Source organism: Bactrocera oleae, unplaced genomic scaffold (genome assembly GCF_042242935.1).
Source record: "Bactrocera oleae isolate idBacOlea1 unplaced genomic scaffold, idBacOlea1 ctg00000015.1, whole genome shotgun sequence".
NCBI classification, from domain to species: domain Eukaryota; kingdom Metazoa; phylum Arthropoda; class Insecta; order Diptera; family Tephritidae; genus Bactrocera; species Bactrocera oleae.
In genome coordinates this window covers 27,501-37,500 of record NW_027212758.1, presented here as the reverse complement: position 1 = coordinate 37,500, position 10,000 = coordinate 27,501, and the positions used below count along the sequence as shown (strand labels likewise).

The 10,000-nt window shown below is 23.6% G+C and overlaps 3 non-coding genes across 3 annotated transcripts in view; all 3 read right to left on the bottom strand.

Moving 5' to 3' along the window:
* Nucleotides 1–762, bottom strand: part of LOC138858793 (large subunit ribosomal RNA) — a 3,977-nt gene extending 3,215 nt beyond the window's left edge. The window contains exon 1 of the ribosomal RNA XR_011397824.1: nt 1–762. This exon is cut by the window's left edge and continues 3,215 nt beyond it. This is a non-coding gene — a ribosomal RNA (large subunit ribosomal RNA).
* A 502-nt stretch (nt 763–1,264) lies between these two features.
* LOC138858800 (5.8S ribosomal RNA) lies at nt 1,265–1,443 on the bottom strand. The gene has a single exon (XR_011397830.1). It is a non-coding gene; the product is annotated as a 5.8S ribosomal RNA (ribosomal RNA).
* A 626-nt stretch (nt 1,444–2,069) lies between these two features.
* LOC138858788 (small subunit ribosomal RNA) lies at nt 2,070–4,059 on the bottom strand. The gene has a single exon (XR_011397819.1). It is a non-coding gene; the product is annotated as a small subunit ribosomal RNA (ribosomal RNA).
* Between the last annotated feature and the right edge of the window lie 5,941 nt (nt 4,060–10,000).

Genomic DNA, 10,000 nt, shown 5'->3' with positions numbered 1-10,000 from the left:
TGTTAATCATATAAATGCATACAATTAATATTAAAATCAATGATAATAATATTATTGTAAAATTCAAAAGAATTTTAGCATTATATATAATAAAATCTATCAACACTTTATCAAATCATCAGTAATTATTCTATGTTAATAAGCTAAAAGCAAATTAATTTGAATAAACTTAAAAACCAATGATCTTTTGATAAATATTTTATTATGTTAATAGATTACAATGTCCTTATATGAAAAAAATGCACACTATTACTATAATATTTAAAATTAAATACTACAGTTATAATGATGAATTTTTCATAATGGATATTCAGGTTCATCGGGCTTAACCTCTAAGCAGTTTCACGTACTATTTAACTCTCTATTCAGAGTTCTTTTCAACTTTCCCTCACGGTACTTGTTTACTATCGGTCTCATGGTTATATTTAGTTTTAGATGGAGTTTACCACCCACTTAGTGCTGCACTATCAAGCAACACGACTCTTTGGAAATATCTTTCTAGTAATCATTAACGTTATACGGGCCTGGCACCCTCTATGGGTAAATGGCCTCATTTAAGAAGGACTTAAATCGTTAATTTCTCATACTAGATATTAAGATATTCCATACACTGCATCTCACATTTGCCATATAGACAAAGTGACTTAGTGCTGAACTATTTTCTTTTCGCTCGCCGCTACTAAGAAAATCCTTGTTAGTTTCTTTTCCTCCCCTCATTAATATGCTTAAATTCAGGGGGTAGTCCCATATGAGTTGAGGTTGTATAAAATATATTTTAGATTGATTTGTTTATTTTTATTTAATTTTTTTGCTATTTGCTATTTTAAAGAAATATATTTTTATATCTTGATTACTCAATATTATTCAATCTTTTCATCCCTTTTTAAAATTCATAATATAATAATTAATAAAATTAACAACATTATTCCTCCACATATCATATATTTTTTTTTATTATAAATTTTTCTCAATACAATAGAGTGAATTAATTCTAGAATAAAAATTTATTTTATGCTAGACATTCCTCTTATGTATTATTTAATATAATTTAAATAATGTTGAAAATTTTTTCTTTTATGGGAATACTAAGATTCTCATTTATCATAAATTTTCGTTCAAATATGAGGTATTCAAGAATATATTTTCTATATTTCTTTTTATGCTATTAATATTATGGATTGAAAAATACAATCCAATAATATGCCATATGCTTAAATTCTATTAATTGACTAAAAGAATAAGCAACTAATTTAGCATAGTCTTACAACCCTCAACCATATGTAGTCCAAGCAGCACTTTAAAATTAATTAAAGTACATAACAGCATGGACCGCAATATGCGTTCAAAATGTCGATGTTCATGTGTCCTGCAGTTCACACGATGACGCACAGTTTGCTGCGTTCTTCATCGACCCATGAGCCGAGTGATCCACCGCTTAGAGTGATAATTTTTTTGTATTTTTTTAATTCAAAGTCAAAGAATTTTAATTTATTGAAAGTATTAATAATTAATCAATAATAAATTTTTAATACATAAGTTTAAAACATCTTTCAATAAATTGTAATTTTAAACCCAAACATTTGCAGCTGCGCATGTCTTAGGTCAACAAAAACAGTAATACCTTTTATATATTATTTTCTTCTCTATTTGTGCGTTTTCTTTTTTTAAATTTTTCAACATGTTTTTAATCACAAATAGAAAATACCATAAAAAAAAGGTATTACACACGTTAATGTGAACAAGTTAACTTATCATTTATAATATTTTATATAAATATCACAATTAAATATTATTTTCTATATAAATAATAAGTACAGCTATATGTTTAAAGGTTTTTTTATTGCGTTCAAATACAATGTATGCGAAGTTCACAATATAATATATATTGTCATAATGCATTACAAGGAGTTAAAAAAAAAAAAAAAAACAGAAAAACATTCAAAACATTGTATAATTCAAAACATTTTGAATGAAAAGAACAAAAAGAAAACTTTTTTTTCTTTTTTATTCTTTTTTTTTATTTTGTTTTTATATAATTATTTTTTTTTTCTTTTCGGATAGGAACACAATAATGATCCTTCCGCAGGTTCACCTACGGAAACCTTGTTACGACTTTTACTTCCTCTAAATAATCAAGTTCGGTCAACTTTTGCGAAACAACCGTGAAACACAAGGCGTCACAGTGATCACGTCCGGAGACCTCACTAAATAATTCAATCGGTAGTAGCGACGGGCGGTGTGTACAAAGGGCAGGGACGTAATCAATGCGAGTTAATGACTCACACTTACTGGGAATTCCAAGTTCATGTGAACAGTTTCAGTTCACAATCCCAAGCATGAAAGTGGTTCAGCGGTTTACCCGGACCTCTCGGTCTAGGAAATACACGTTGATACTTTCATTGTAGCGCGCGTGCAGCCCAGGACATCTAAGGGCATCACAGACCTGTTATTGCTCAATCTCGTTACTGCTAGACGCAATTTGTCCATTTAAGAAGCTAGTGTCCTTATAATGGGACAAACCAACAGGTACGACTCCACTTATATAAACACATTCAAACACTTGTACATTCAAGATGAACGCATGAATGAAGGCTATATAAGCTTCAACACCATAATCCTGAAAGCATCTATTTAATATATTTGAGTCTCGTTCGTTATCGGAATTAACCAGACAAATCACTCCACGAACTAAGAACGGCCATGCACCACCACCCATAGATTCGAGAAAGAGCTATCAATCTGTCTTACACGCTTATGTTCGGACCTGGTAAGTTTTCCCGTGTTGAGTCAAATTAAGCCGCAGGCTCCACTCCTGGTGGTGCCCTTCCGTCAATTCCTTTAAGTTTCAGCTTTGCAACCATACTTCCCCCGGAGCCCAAAAGCTTTGGTTTCCCGGGAAGCGACTGAGAGAGCCATAGTAGTAGCTACACCCAATTGCTAGCTGGCATCGTTTATGGTTAGAACTAGGGCGGTATCTGATCGCCTTCGAACCTCTAACTTTCGTTCTTGATTAATGAAAACATCTTTGGCAAATGCTTTCGCTTAAGTTAGTCTTACGACGGTCCAAGAATTTCACCTCTCGCGTCGTAATACTAATGCCCCCAAACTGCTTCTATTAATCATTACCTCTTGATCTAAAAACCAATGAAAGTAGAACAGAGGTCTTATTTCATTATTCCATGCACAAAATATTCAGGCATTTGGAGCCTGCTTTAAGCACTCTAATTTGTTCAAAGTAATTGTACCGGCCCACAACAACACTCGATGAAGAGCACTGAAGCAGGTTTAAATAGGAGGAATATATAAAAAATACATTGTATTAATTATATATAAGAACTCCACCGGTAATACGCTTACATACATAAGGTAATGTACATACCACAATTATAGTTGTACTACCCGTATGAAGCACAAATTCAACTACGAACGTTTTAACCGCAACAACTTTAATATACGCTATTGGAGCTGGAATTACCGCGGCTGCTGGCACCAGACTTGCCCTCCAATAGGTCCTTGTTAAAGGATTTAAAGTGTACTCATTCCAATTACAGGGCCTCGGATATGAGTCCTGTATTGTTATTTTTCGTCACTACCTCCCCGAACTGGGAGTGGGTAATTTACGCGCCTGCTGCCTTCCTTAGATGTGGTAGCCGTTTCTCAGGCTCCCTCTCCGGAATCGAACCCTGATTCCCCGTTACCCGTTGCAACCATGGTAGTCCTAGATACTACCATCAAAAGTTGATAGGGCAGACATTTGAAAGATCTGTCGTCGGTACGAGACCATACGATCTGCAAGTTATCTAGAGTTCAACCAATATAACGATCGAATAATCGCTTGGTTTTAGCCTAATAAAAGCACACGTTCCAAAAGGTCCGTGTTTATTTTGCATGTATTAGCTCTAGAATTACCACAGTTATCCAAGTAACTGTTAACGATCTATGGAACCATAACTGATATAATGAGCCTTTTGCGGTTTCACTTTTAATTTGTTTGTACTTAGACATGCATGGCTTAATCTTTGAGACAAGCATATAACTACTGGCAGGATCAACCAGAATAATATATATTTCTTTTTTATATAATATTTTTTATATTATATAAAAGTTTAAAATGATATTTTCTTATTTGAAAATTATACACAAATACACAAAACATAAAAACATTTACAATATACACAACAATTTTTCTATGTTTCTTTCTTTATTATATTTTTTTTCATTATATTTCATTTCTATTGTGTGATTTTGTAATGGATTTTTTTAATTTTTGTTTTGGTATCGTGAAAAGAATTTTCGTTCTCTATACATATTATTATTTAATTATTATGTAAGAACGATATTTCTTCTTATATTGGCAAAATTTTCAAATAATATCATTCTATACATTTTACTTTATTTCAATGCATATAGTAATATATATACCTTTTTTTAAGAGTATATACATTTTTTTCTTGATTTGAAATTAATAATTTCAAATTCTATTATATTTATTTCAATAATAAATATATGATAAAAAGTATTTTCGGGTGCAACACATTAATATTTTATTTTATTTAAAAACCATCCTTTTACACATATATTTTATGAGTAAATATTAGAATAGCTCACAAATAAAACTAAAATATTGTTTAATATTTATTTCTACAATATGTTAGTATAGAATAATAGATTTTTTATGTTTTTGTATAAAACAAAATCTATTTCTATTTAAACTAACTGTAGGAAACCAGGAATAAAAAACGCTCATTATATACAATATGTTAGTACAGAATATAGAGTTTTGTATAAAACAAAATCTATTTCTATTTAAACTAACTGTATAAAAACCAGGAATAAAAAGGCACACAAAATCAACTTTCATTTTCATATTTACTTAAAAATACATATAAAGTAAAAAATATTTCCATATAAATACTAAGTAAATAAAGTCATACAAGTATGAAAATTTTCATACAAGTACTAAATACATAAATCATATAAGTATAGTAATATTCATACTTATAAGTATTTAAAAACAATTTCTTACTAATAAACTAACATAAGGAATTCAAATATATAAAAGTATAATACATTTCCTAGCAGTAAAAAATTTTCATATAAGTACTAAATGTATAAAGTCTATGAAGCAATAAATTTTCATATAAGTACTATTTCAGTATATGTCAATTTGAGCAGATTTGTGCAAATTTGTTATAAATGTTCTCTCCCATGTTGACGTTACCAACCCGAAAATATATGGAAAAATTCTTTTAACCTATTTAAAATTTAAAAACTCATATATACGTGGGTAATTTATATCATTTTCAAATATCGTCATGGTCATAATACAACTAATAACATCAAAAGTATTTTTACAATCGATTTTTTTTTTAAATTTTTAACTTGTATGACTTCATATTTAATACTTATATGAAAATTTATTACTTCATAGACTTTATACATTTAATACTTATATGAAAATTTATTACTTCATAGACTTTATACATTTAATACTTATATGAAAATTCATTACTTCATAGACTTTATATTTTTTATACTTATATAAAAATTTATTACTTCATAGACTTTATATTTTACTTCATAGACTTTATACATTTAATACTCATATGAAAATTTATTACTTCATAGACTTTATATATTTACTACTTATATGAAAATTTATTACTTCATAGACTTTATACAATTAATACTTATATGAAAATTTATTACTTCATAGACTTTATACAATTAATACTTATATGAAAATTTATTACTTCATAGACTTTATACAATTAATACTTATATGAAAATTTATTACTTCATAGACTTTATACAATTAATACTTATATGAAAATTTATTACTTCATAGACTTTATACATTTAATACTTATATGAAAATTCATTACTTCATAGACTTTATACAATTAATACTTATATGAAAATTTATTACTTCATAGACTTTATACAATTAATACTTATATGAAAATTTATTACTTCATAGACTTTATACAATTAATACTTATATGAAAATTTATTACTTCATAGACTTTATACAATTAATACTTATATGAAAATTTATTACTTCATAGACTTTATACAATTAATACTTATATGAAAATTTATTACTTCATAGACTTTATACAATTAATACTTATATGAAAATTTATTACTTCATAGACTTTATACAATTAATACTTATATGAAAATTTATTACTTCATAGACTTTATACAATTAATACTTATATGAAAATTTATTACTTCATAGACTTTATACAATTAATACTTATATGAAAATTTATTACTTCATAGACTTTATACAATTAATACTTATATGAAAATTTATTACTTCATAGACTTTATACAATTAATACTTATATGAAAATTTATTACTTCATAGACTTTATACAATTAATACTTATATGAAAATTTATTACTTCATAGACTTTATACAATTAATACTTATATGAAAATTTATTACTTCATAGACTTTATACATTTAATACTTATATGAAAATTCATTACTTCATAGACTTTATATTTTTTATACTTATATAAAAATTTATTACTTCATAGACTTTATATTTTACTTCATAGACTTTATACATTTAATACTTATATGAAAATTTATTACTTCATAGACTTTATATATTTACTACTTATATGAAAATTTATTACTTCATAGACTTTATACATTTAGTACTTATATGAAAATTTATTACTTCATAGACTTTATACAATTAATACTTATATGAAAATTTATTACTTCATAGACTTTATACAATTAATACTTATATGAAAATTTATTACTTCATAGACTTTATATATTTACTACTTATATGAAAATTTATTACTTCATAGACTTTATACATTTAGTACTTATATGAAAATTTATTACTTCATAGACTTTATACAATTAATACTTATATGAAAATTTATTACTTCATAGACTTTATACAATTAATACTTATATGAAAATTTATTACTTCATAGACTTTATACAATTAATACTTATATGAAAATTTATTACTTCATAGACTTTATACATTTAATACTTATATGAAAATTTATTACTTCATAGACTTTATATATTTACTACTTATATGAAAATTTATTACTTCATAGACTTTATACAATTAATACTTATATGAAAATTTATTACTTCATAGACTTTATACAATTAATACTTATATGAAAATTTATTACTTCATAGACTTTATACATTTAATACTTATATGAAAATTTATTACTTCATAGACTTTATACAATTAATACTTATATGAAAATTTATTACTTCATAGACTTTATACAATTAATACTTATATGAAAATTTATTACTTCATAGACTTTATACAATTAATACTTATATGAAAATTTATTACTTCATAGACTTTATACAATTAATACTTATATGAAAATTCATTACTTCATAGACTTTATACATTTAATACTTATATGAAAATTTATTACTTCATAGACTTTATATATTTACTACTTATATGAAAATTTATTACTTCATAGACTTTATACATTTAATACTTATATGAAAATTTATTACTTCATAGACTTTATACAATTAATACTTATATGAAAATTTATTACTTCATAGACTTTATACAATTAATACTTATATGAAAATTTATTACTTCATAGACTTTATACAATTAATACTTATATGAAAATTTATTACTTCATAGACTTTATATATTTACTACTTATATGAAAATTTATTACTTCATAGACTTTATACATTTAGTACTTATATGAAAATTTATTACTTCATAGACTTTATACAATTAATACTTATATGAAAATTTATTACTTCATAGACTTTATACAATTAATACTTATATGAAAATTTATTACTTCATAGACTTTATACAATTAATACTTATATGAAAATTTATTACTTCATAGACTTTATACAATTAATACTTATATGAAAATTTATTACTTCATAGACTTTATACAATTAATACTTATATGAAAATTTATTACTTCATAGACTTTATACAATTAATACTTATATGAAAATTTATTACTTCATAGACTTTATACAATTAATACTTATATGAAAATTTATTACTTCATAGACTTTATACAATTAATACTTATATGAAAATTTATTACTTCATAGACTTTATACAATTAATACTTATATGAAAATTTATTACTTCATAGACTTTATACAATTAATACTTATATGAAAATTTATTACTTCATAGACTTTATACAATTAATACTTATATGAAAATTTATTACTTCATAGACTTTATACAATTAATACTTATATGAAAATTTATTACTTCATAGACTTTATACAATTAATACTTATATGAAAATTTATTACTTCATAGACTTTATACAATTAATACTTATATGAAAATTTATTACTTCATAGACTTTATACATTTAATACTTATATGAAAATTCATTACTTCATAGACTTTATATTTTTTATACTTATATAAAAATTTATTACTTCATAGACTTTATATTTTACTTCATAGACTTTATACATTTAATACTTATATGAAAATTTATTACTTCATAGACTTTATATATTTACTACTTATATGAAAATTTATTACTTCATAGACTTTATACATTTAGTACTTATATGAAAATTTATTACTTCATAGACTTTATACAATTAATACTTATATGAAAATTTATTACTTCATAGACTTTATACAATTAATACTTATATGAAAATTTATTACTTCATAGACTTTATATATTTACTACTTATATGAAAATTTATTACTTCATAGACTTTATACATTTAGTACTTATATGAAAATTTATTACTTCATAGACTTTATACAATTAATACTTATATGAAAATTTATTACTTCATAGACTTTATACAATTAATACTTATATGAAAATTTATTACTTCATAGACTTTATACAATTAATACTTATATGAAAATTTATTACTTCATAGACTTTATACATTTAATACTTATATGAAAATTTATTACTTCATAGACTTTATATATTTACTACTTATATGAAAATTTATTACTTCATAGACTTTATACAATTAATACTTATATGAAAATTTATTACTTCATAGACTTTATACAATTAATACTTATATGAAAATTTATTACTTCATAGACTTTATACATTTAATACTTATATGAAAATTTATTACTTCATAGACTTTATACAATTAATACTTATATGAAAATTTATTACTTCATAGACTTTATACAATTAATAGTTATATGAAAATTTATTACTTCATAGACTTTATACAATTAATACTTATATGAAAATTTATTACTTCATAGACTTTATACAATTAATACTTATATGAAAATTCATTACTTCATAGACTTTATACATTTAATACTTATATGAAAATTTATTACTTCATAGACTTTATATATTTACTACTTATATGAAAATTTATTACTTCATAGACTTTATACATTTAGTACTTATATGAAAATTTATTACTTCATAGACTTTATACAATTAATACTTATATGAAAATTTATTACTTCATAGACTTTATACAATTAATACTTATATGAAAATTTATTACTTCATAGACTTTATACAATTAATACTTATATGAAAATTTATTACTTCATAGACTTTATACAATTAATACTTATATGAAAATTTATTACTTCATAGACTTTATATATTTACTACTTATATGAAAATTTATTACTTCATAGACTTTATACATTTAGTACTTATATGAAAATTTATTACTTCATAGACTTTATGCAATTAATACTTATATGAAAATTTATTACTTCATAGACTTTATATATTTACTACTTATATGAAAATTTATTACTTCATAGACTTTATACAATTAATACTTATATGAAAATTTATTACTTCATAGACTTTATACATTTAATACTTATATGAAAATTTATTACTTCATAGACTTTATATATTTACTACTTATATGAAAATTTATTACTGCATAGACTTTATACAATTAATACTTATATGAAAATTTATTACTTCATAGACTTTATACAATTAATAC